We start from the raw sequence: 10,769 nt of genomic DNA, 5'->3' as shown, positions 1-10,769 counted from the left end.
TTTCCTTTCCTTTCCTTTTTTTTTTAAGATTTTATTTATTTGTTTATGAGAGACACAGAGAGAGATACAGAGAGGCAGTGACACAGGCAGAGGGAGAAGCAGGCTTCCCGTAGGGATCCGAATGTGGGACTTGATCCCAGGACCCCAGAATCACGACCTGAGCTGAAGGCAGATGCTCAACCACTGAGCCACCCAGGTGCCCCTCTGGGGCCTCTATTCTCAGGTCCCATTTGTGAGGGCTCCACCCTCATGATCTAAGCACACCAAAGGTGCCACGTCCATCTCATAGGAGATTAGGTTTCATCATATGAATTTGGGAAGATAAGGACATTCAGGGTACAGCACACCCTTACCTCTACTTCCCATAAGTGGGGTTTCTGTCTAAAGAAAGGTTCTCGGGTGGGACGTGTGCTGTGTGGTTTTGGCTTCTGTCACCTGAGAGAACCTCAAGGAATAAGCAGGGGTTGGAATTTAATTGGAAAGCTAAGTTCATCTCTACTCCTGGTTGCAGCCTCAACAGCTAGATTTCTGCAAGCTCGCATGATATCATGGTTACTGCCAAGTGGAAAATTGGATTTTCTGTACTACTCCTTAGTGTTCACACTGGATTTTCTGTCTCTGCTAACATCTGATTAAAAACGATCAGTAAGAGTACAAAGGAAAGAATAATAAACTTGCATAGTGCTGCATATAATATTCAAACCATTATATGCAAAAAGCATATCTCCCAGTCATGTTAGCATCTCTGTAAAGCAAAAGCTCCCTAATGTTCTCATGAGAATCTTACTGTCAGATCAGGGGTTTTATGAGTCCAGGACAAAACCTCCTTTCCCTGGAGACCTACCTGGAACAGGACCGGGCAGTGCATTTAGCAGAACAGAGGGATGCGTTTCTGTCCCAAAGAGTGGAGGCAGATCCAGAGCTTGATGAAGCCCAACACACATCTCAGAGGACGGTCTGAGGAAACCTGTCTGGTTGGAATATTGCACATCACTGCTTTCCCTTGCAGGAGGCTACACAAAGTCCTGCAGAATTACTGGCTCCAGAACTGGTGAATTGTTATGGGGTGGCTGTGCTGTCCTCACAGAGAAATCCCCCCGTCTCCCTCCCACCACACATCTGCCCATCAGACATCTACGTCCTGTGGTCAGTCCTCTGGTTGAAGGGACAGTACATGAACTTGCACTTCCTAAAACTCTGTAGTTGTGAAAGTTCTTGCTTGTATATTGTTGTCATCTTCCTCAACAATCTCTCCAACACACTTCTTGTTTCACTGAGTCAATATGAGTCTCTCAAATCAGGAATTGTGCTATGTCTTGTAGCACAGCTATCACAGCACCACTAAAAGGTGTTCTTAGCAGTGATTTTCACCCCAAAAGTGCAGGTAGGACAGGAAAGAATGGGACAGGGTCATGCATTGTGTTGTTGTTCATAAGATGCCTCCGACCCAGAGGTCCTGTGGCTAGCCTGGGATTGGTTGCTCAGGCTGCACGGCCAATGCCCTGGGTTCCAGTATCTTCCAACAGCACTGTGGTTTCATAGGTTGGGAGCAAGTGGGATGGAACAAGTGGCACAATCCAGGACATATGAGGTGCTGGGTAGAACATAAACAGAAAGCAGGTCCACATCTTCTGAGTCTATATTCACGCCCCTGACCACTGGCATGTTGGAAAAGGCCAAGCCTCTTAAAAACTCATGTTTACACTGCTACTAAAGAAAATTTGAGTGTCTCTGGTTTACTCAGGGCCAGATGGTCTGCAGAGACTTGGGTTCTGTGAAGAGAGCCATATTTTCAGTTGGGATTGGAGAGATAGAAGAGGCCAAGCAGAGGAGATCACTAATTTTTTCACCAGAATAATAGTACATCAGGCAGGGAAGATCATTCTTTCAGAGAACATTTAGTGTCTGACAGACCTACAGCAGTCTTTATTTTTTTTAAATCCAGCTTAAAATATTTTATTTTTGTATTTTGTAAAACAACTGTCCCATCAAGAAAATGGTGCAGCATTAGATGTAAAAGTTAGTTTAATTGGCCTTCAAATCCTATGTTCAGAGAAAACATTGTGATCCATCATTTCCTTTCCCAGTTAGGGAACACAGAGGGTCTCTCCAGAGGGCATGAGATGCATCGAGGCTTCTAGATCGGTTCTTTGTGAACACATGTGCTTGTCGACTGTACCTGTTCCCATGAAGGCACATGCTGCCAGGTTTCATGTCATACTTCTCTTGGCTGTGTCTTTGGTGTCCCTTTGGGCTTGGGAGGATTAGAATGGATAGCACTGGATCAAAGTGGGAGGCTCAGACAGTGCAGCTGCATCTCTTACATTCGCACATGAAGAACTGCCTCCCCAAGCTCAAAATAGCCCATTTTCAGCTGACCTGGACTGGATGCTCTAGGGCTTTTTCAGAGATGTTATGCCACATTGGAGGGGAAAGGGGCCCATCAAGACTGCCTAGGAAAGAGCTGTTACTACCCAAGAAGGAAAATCCTATAGATTCTTCCAACTGCAAAGGAAATTTTGGAAGGGGAAGTAGATACTTTGCTGTGTCTTTCATCAACATGTGTTTAGCTGTATGTTCTTAGAGGCCAAAGGTGTTGAAAATTCCAAAGTTTACCTGTCACATTATAGGGCAACTGATTTTCATTGTTGGATGATATATATCATCATACAAAAAATGTATATGTAGATCTTAGAATTGGGTTTGAACCAGGAGTCTCATTTTAAACGTGCCATTCCATCATAAACCAACTGTTCTGCATTTGGTGACCAGGCCTGCACATGGAAAGTCTCCGTTCAAAGATCAATCAGCCTCCAATAAATTTTAGAATTAACTACCCATACAGGAAGTTTCACCATCCTGGGCACTCTCTTCTAGAATAACACTGGCTTGAAAAAGTCACTCTTATGAAGCAGAGCCCAAAATGACGAGGGCTCTGGGTGTGGCATCCTCTCCAGTAGTGTCTGTCCCCTGACAGTGCACCTGCCCATCATGGTCTCATCGTGGGTCTCATCTAATTGCACACAGGTCAAGGGCAGTGCATTGTTCCTTCATGCTGCTTTTCTTACCACAGGGGCTTCACATTTGCTGCCCCCTACAGAACTCGGCCTTCACCCCAGACTTACCTACTTAGATCAGCTCGATTATCATAAAACTTTCCTTGGTTTCTCTCATTAGGCCAATGTTCCTTGTTTTGCTTCATCCAGGCTGCTATCACAAAAACAAACAAAAAACCCTAAAAACCTCAAAAAACAAACACTATAGACTGGGTGGCTTACAAATTCATTTCTCTCAGTCCTAGAGACTGGGAATTCCAGGGTCAGTAAACCCGTAGATTTGGGGTCTGGAAAAAGTCTGCTTCCTGGTTCACAGATAGTTTTCTTCTTACTGTGCCTTCACATGGCAGCAGGGGTGAGGGAGCTTTCTGGGGTCCATCCTGGGGACTCACCTTCATGACCTCATTTAAACCTACTTACCTCTCAAAGGCCCTATCTTCCAACACTACCATATTGGTAGAGTTAAGGCTTTAACATGTGAATTTTGGAAGCGCACATACATCTGATCCATAATAGATAGATAAGACAGTAGTCATCTTGAATGTTCACCCCACTTAACTCAGAAGAAGCTCTGTAATGATTCCCATTAAACTGTTACAGAAACCCCTATTGGGGCCTGAGGCTGACACTGGCCAGACCATTGTATCCTCCTCAACCCCACACACCCTCCCACCTCATGATGGTGTTTCTGCTTCTGGATTGGCTCTGTGAAGATAGGAAACTCTGGAGCAGCTACGTAGCAAAGTGAGCAGGCCCTGGACACCTATCTATATAGTCCTGTGACTATAGGGAGCATGTTTTCCCAATGCAGTGTTTCATTCCTGCTAATTTTGACAAATCTCCCCTTTCCTACAGTTAAGAATCACTTGATGTTGGTAACCACAGAACTGAGAGTGAGGCCATCCCATGCAGGAAACCAAGGGTGAAGGGTTGTGGCCCTTCACAACAAGGGTGTTCCTTCACAACAAGGGTGAAGGAAGGTCAGTTAGAGACTTTTGCCACCCACTTCAGGAAAGAAATAAACTATGGCGCCTCTTGTTGTGGCCCCTCTCATTCTTGCACCATTTTAGAAGAGCCCTTCCCTGAATTTATAACCCAAAAAACTACATGCCCAATGTTCCTAGAATCAAACTCCTATTTCCAGCTTCCAGCCAGTTGCGGTTTATTCATTCAGTCCACGGATGTAAGTTGAGAGCCCACTCTGTGCAGTCAATGTGCTCTGTGCTGGGGATGGGCAGTCCACCCTGTCCTCCTCAGGCACTTGGAGGCCAGTGAGGGGAACAGACTTTCTACCAGTAATCACATGTGTCATCATTGAACAGGACAAGTGCTAGCTAGTATATGGGTTAAATTGTCTTATGTTCTCTTGTGTGTCCAAAACCATCTTGGTATCTGCTTCTAGATCCAGATTAACAAAAATCATAGACTTTCAGATGTACTTATGACCATAAAAAGAGACAATATTGTTCTGTGTGAATAGAGAAAAAAAAAAAAAAAAAAAGCTCAGGTCCCTGCTTAAAAAAAGAGCAAGCAAGAAATCAGAAATCCCAGGTAGGAGTGACAGTAGACCAAGAAGCAAGCTGGTTCATGATGTAGAAATCCAGAAGACCTGAGGAACTGAAGGCAGGCCCTGGCACTTCTGAACACAGTGATGCAAATGTTGGAAAGTTTTCATGAGAGGCAGTTAGACCCTTGGAGTCTCTCCCTCCTCTACCTCAGCAGGAGACTAGAGCTTTCCCAGGTGAACTGAAGGGTGCCAGGCATAGCTCAGCATGGAGCCCTACTGAAAACACAGAATCCAGTGAATGCCATACACATCTGATCCATAATAGATATATAAGACAGTAGTCACCTTAGATGTTCACCCTACTTAACTCAGCAGAAGCCAGGCACTCCTGCATTTACCTGTCAACATGCTGGTGGGCCTTCTTCCTGTGCCCAGGTAGAAGACCAGAAGACTTTTTTCCAGAGAAATTGGCTACTTCTACTGGAGTCAAGGGCTCCTCAGCTCAGTTGTCCTGCAGTGGAGTCTACCACTCTGCAAGCAGTGCCCACTGCAGAGTTCCAGGCCCACACACAGTGCCTCACTCTGAAACACAGCCAGCCAGCCACTGATTGAGATGTGTGCAGAAAGGCCTATCATGAAACAGAGCTCAGAAAAAAGCAAACAGGAAAAATAGAACTTAGAGGCAACAGACAATGCTGAAAGAAGAGGGAAAGAACATTATAATAAAACCCATTATACTTAATAGGTTTAAAGAGCTAAGAGGTTGCAAACATGAATCAAGCATGGTATACCACAAAAAGGGGATATTCAGAGAGCAAAAACAATCTCTTCGATATTAAAAATGTTATGATAGAAAAAGAAATCCAATTTTCTGTTTGAAAACAACAAAAAAAGTTGAGTAAGTTGCCCAAAAAGTAGAATAAAAAAGCAAAGAAATGGATAACCAAAGGGAAAGGGACAGAAAATTATAAGATTGTTTCAGAATATGTGACATCCTGCTGATAGGAGTCACAGAGAGTAATAACGGAACTGAAAAGGAAGGAATGACCAGAGAAATGTGGTTTCCAGGAAGCCACAATATTGAAAGGTCCCACGGAGTTCCCAAGAAGAAAAAGAAGGCACGCCCTTAGGAAGTTTCAGAACATTGATGACAAAGACATCGAAGTATGCAAAAAAGGAAAAAAAATGCAAATAAAGATAATCAGAATGTCATCAACTGCAACACTAGTGTCACAACATAATGAAAAAAATGCCTTCACATTTCTTCAGATCATTTCCAATTTAAAATGATATGTTCAGCTGAATGATGAGGTATTCACACTTGGAAAGAAATTACCTTGAAGGATTTTTCTTAGAATACAGTTAAGAAGATGCTCTATCAAAACCAGAGACTAATTTTGTTGTTGTTGTTGTTGTTGTTGTTGTTTTTAAGTATAAAATGTTTAATATGGGAAGCAGAATTTTCCAAAAAAAAGAAAAGCAAAGGCAATGTGGAGGGAATCACAGGATGATCATATTCCACTGGGGGTAGAAGTTTCCAGAAAAGAGAGATCTAAGAAAGAATAAAGAAAATGAGAGGGGAAATTGACATATGACTCGATGTGTCTGAGTATAAGAGAAGACATTCTACCTAGGGAGGAAAGCTTAAGGATCAATTACAGAAACTAGAAAATCCAGAAATAGAAATAAATGTAAGGCAATTATTAACTCGAGAAAATAAACAGCTGTTTAAGAAACATGATGTAATCACAAAACAAAGTCTCACTGAATTTTGACCTCATCTTAGTATTTTAAATACTAAGTGCTTTGTTGGGAGCAGGATAAGAAGGTGTTAAAGGGAAGGTTAAAACCTCATCTTTGGTAGCATATCAATAATTCAGAGCTCAAATGGAGAAGAATCAAGAAATAACTGTATATATCTGCTATTTTAAAATATGACTGCATCGTGGTCTTAAAATATCATTTCCCACAAAACAAGCCAAGGCTCCATGGAGAAATAGCAATTTCAGGTCTTTGGCGTGGGACACATGAAATGATACTGAATGACCATGTTGCACCATTGAGTCAGGGAGCTGCAGAAGACCACCAGCACCACCACGGTCAAAGAACTCAGTGGCAAATTTGAACTTAGAGGCTCTCACTAGCCAAAGATGGGATATTTGGAGGATCAGTAGGGTAATAACTGCAATAGAAAGAAACACTGAGTTCATAAAGATTCTAAAAAAGAAAAATGCTAAGTGATCGCTGTTGGGAGATGCTAAGGAACTAGCTGATTCCAGTGTTTACAGTTTTGAAAACTGGTAAACACTGGGAAAAATCAAACATCCCTTCTGACTTTCCATGCAAGATACATCATTGGACTTCCAAAGAGTGGAAAGGAACATTCTATGTGTAGAAACACGCTAGCTAATAAATGAAAATAGATTGATAGAATTATAATATCACCATTTGTCATCCCTAAAAAAATGAATAGATCAAATTATTGATCATCAATGGCTACTCACAGAGCAAAATGAAAGACACCCGGACACTGTGTGCCTTCAGATTGAAGAAGAGAGAGCCACCTTTGAAGTAGTCTTATGGGGAAAAAATCAAACCTGAATTTCGATCAAACCTCTAGCTCCATTTATCAAGTGATCAGAAACACAGAGGACCATGCTAAATGATACCATAGGTTTCAATCAATAAAATCCAGAGTCTGGGAAACTCAATAGGACAAATGTCCTGATTTCTTCAACTAATTCATTGAGAGGAAACAAACACATAAGAGATGAAGAGCGAGTTTATGAATTAAAAGAGATTTAAGGGACATTTCAACCACTCCCCCCTCCATCTATCTTTCAATCTGAGTTGAAAGTCTTACCTCCCTCTGGTGCAGGTGGACATAGGAGCCTACGATAGTGTGCTTCCAATGCCTGTCCTCAAATCTCAAATATGTCTGCCCACACGTGTGAATTAAGAGCTTGGATTGCACCCTCACACATATTCTCAGGTCAGTGATGCCATTGACAAGCATCTCTATCCTCATCTGTCCCCTGTGTTCTCATCTCCCCACTGCCTCCTGGAGAGTAGGTCTGCACAAGAACCCATGCTGGGACCCTTCTTCACTTCCCTTCTTCCTTCTCACTGTGTTTTTTCTTGAATATACTTCTCTCTCCCTATCCAGTTCCATGTGGGTTTCCTCTTTGTTCACACATTGCTTCACTTCTTAATAATCAGACCTCCAGAAACACTCTGTTTTCACCGTGAACACAATGCCTGTCTCTTTAGGTCTGGTGATTTTGAAGTGACAGGAAATGCACATGAGGAAACAGAGGCTCAGCTGATGTTGGAGTAGGAACATGTGTCTCCCTGTCTGTCTCTCTCACTCTCTCTCATGTACACGCATTTACATACACATTCAAAAAACATTCCTCCATGCACACAAATCATTCTGTTGTAAACAGACTCCAGGAGACCAAGAACTGATGGAATATTAAAATTATCACTAGGCACCAAGGCATGAGTATAGGAAAAACCATGATTTAAAATATGTTTACCTAACTGTTTATCCCCAAATAATACAGGGGTAAGAAAACACTTCCAAATCCTATACTTCAATCCAAAAGAGTAAATAAATAAAAGCTTTCTTTTGAAAAGGATCGAAAAAATATTTTTGACAAAGGTGATTCAGATATTTCATTTCAAGCGCTCAAGTACTGCAGGAATAGGGAAAATGAGGCATCCAAGGAACAGAATTCAAATCTCATTATTTTTAATACAGCATAAGTTTAAATTCGTTATTATGTTTCTTGAGAAATTTCCTTCTTCAGGATATTTGATTCAACACAAGTAAGTGTATGTGTGAACTAACGGTGCATATGAGTGAGGATACAGAATTATACCAGTGGCTTAAATGAAGAATCGATAATGGAGGGGCTCTAGGAAGCATGGGGAGGGTTCAAGGAGCAAATAACCAATGGTACATCCAGAAAGATCTGAAGTCCTAGAGGAAGGACCGACGTCCCAGCAGGAGCTGTAGTCACAGAGGACAGCAGTCTGTCTGAGATGCATCTCTGCATGTTGGGGGAGCAGGGAACAAACACCGACTCTCTCTTTTTCTCCCCATGGCTCTGCTTCCCCTTGGCTGAATCCAATCAGGATCCTGGTCTGGGAGCCTGAGAAATGGTTGTCTGCACAGGGATGCCCCCCTGGGGCGAACGCTGGACAGAGCAGGTGCAGCAGAGCCAACTGGGGAGCAGACTGGGAAGCCAGGGGAGAATCAACTGCTCCCAGGCTGCACATCTTCTCTTCCAGCTAAGCCTTTACACTTGTCTCTGGACCCAGTTACCTCAAAGTATCTGGCACTTGATTGTGACCATTACTGTTACCATTTGAGTCTACTAACCCTGCTGGAAAAAGCTGAGTGTTGTCAGTGTTTTAGAGTCAGTGTCCAAACGCAGCATTGTTCTGGTTAAATTTCTGGCTGTCATTTCAAATTTCTATCCTACAGGAAATCGAAGCCAAATTACCTTGGTGTAACATGAGCAGGTCTGTGGGGCAAAAGTCTCTCGGTTGTCCTGGCAGATCAATGGTTAACTAAAGATTTTAGATACAATGTTCTAAGGCTCAGCCCTTCCACTATTAACTATTCCCTCTGCCCTGTATGCCCTTCCCACCTCACAGAGCATATATGAATCATGTAAAAACCCAAACTATAGAAATTGTAGATGCTGAGCTAAATGAAGATTCAGAGGCAGATGCGTTAGAGACCACTCATCTCCCCTGAGACCGGGACTGCAATTTGACCAGGGTAGTAGCAGGTTCAGAACTGGTAAATTCTTAAACTTCCCAATACAAAGCTTTTTGTGCTTTATTATAAAAGGACACAGGATTGATCCTTAAGAAATGCACATCTACACTAGGCTCTAATCACAAACTCGTCCTTGCTCCCTGGCTTATAGTTGAAAAGAGGAGGAATCAATTTTGCCTGGGACAAAAAATCGCCTGCCTCTTCTCCCTCTCCCCATTTCCTGATGAACAAAAGGATGGCTCACCACACCTAGTTATTTCCCTCAACCCTGTCTCCTCTTGTGTCCTCACTACATCTCCTCAATTATCCTATTGTTTGAGTCAGCCCTTACGGGTCCAGGTGAGACCAATAAAGCTATCAGAACGTGTCTTCTTTTCATTCTAGATGTGACAGGAAGATATTGGAGGGTTTTAAGCAAAGAAAGAACACAATCTAATTTATGGTTTTACAGTATCGCTCTGGCTACTGTGCGGCAAATAGACAAGACTGGTTGGAGGCCATTGCAGCGGCGCGAACAAGAGATATGAGAGGGCTGCTAGGTAGCAGTGGAGGTGATAAATAGGAGCATATTTGCTATATGCCTTCAAGATAGAGTTAGCAAATGTGCTGTTGGATTGGATGTAGGACTTCAGGAACTAATGACATCCTGCAATCATTTGCCTGAACAACTTGAGGAATGAGCATATCATTTGCTAAAGTAGGGAATGAAGGGGACTCTCGCAGGAAAAATCAAGTTTTGTTCTAGACATTTTATTTATATATATATATATGTATATATAGATATTTCATATATGTGGGGGTGGCAAACGGAGAGGAAAGGACTGCTCAAACAGATTCTGCATTGAGCACAGAGCTCTACTCGGGGCTTGATCCCACAACCCTGAGATCATGACCTGAGCTAAAATCAAGAATCAGACACCTCACTGACTGAGCCACTCAGGTGCCCCTGTTCTGGACATTTCAAATGGAATCTCCTATTTAGGCATCCAGGTGGTGATGTCAGGATGTATGAGTCCAGAACTCAGGACAGAGGATGTGCATTTCAGAGTCCTCAGCTTGTGTAATATTTGGGCAGCGGAGTTGGACAGGGTCACCTGCAGAAAAAAAAAAATGTATACACGGCAGAGAACAAGTTCTAGGGAAAGAGCCCTGGAGGATCCCATAATTTAGGGACAAGGGAGCAAAATGATCTCGGAAGCAGCCTCCAGTGAAATAGGAAGGAACCTGTGTGCGTTTCATTTTTTTTTTTCCTCTAAAAATGGGTCCTGCGTGTCTCTAGAAAAGGGGATTATGAAACCCACCTGTGACTCACACAAACGATACGAAGCAAGTCCAGCGAAGCAATCCGGTACATTCTCCCCAGGAATAGCTCCGTGTTTATCTGTGGGTGCATGCGGGCGCCCCCCCCCACACA

The sequence above is a fragment of the Vulpes vulpes genome, chromosome 3 (genome assembly GCF_048418805.1).
Source record: "Vulpes vulpes isolate BD-2025 chromosome 3, VulVul3, whole genome shotgun sequence".
NCBI classification, from domain to species: domain Eukaryota; kingdom Metazoa; phylum Chordata; class Mammalia; order Carnivora; family Canidae; genus Vulpes; species Vulpes vulpes.
This window is presented reverse-complemented; position numbering follows the sequence as displayed.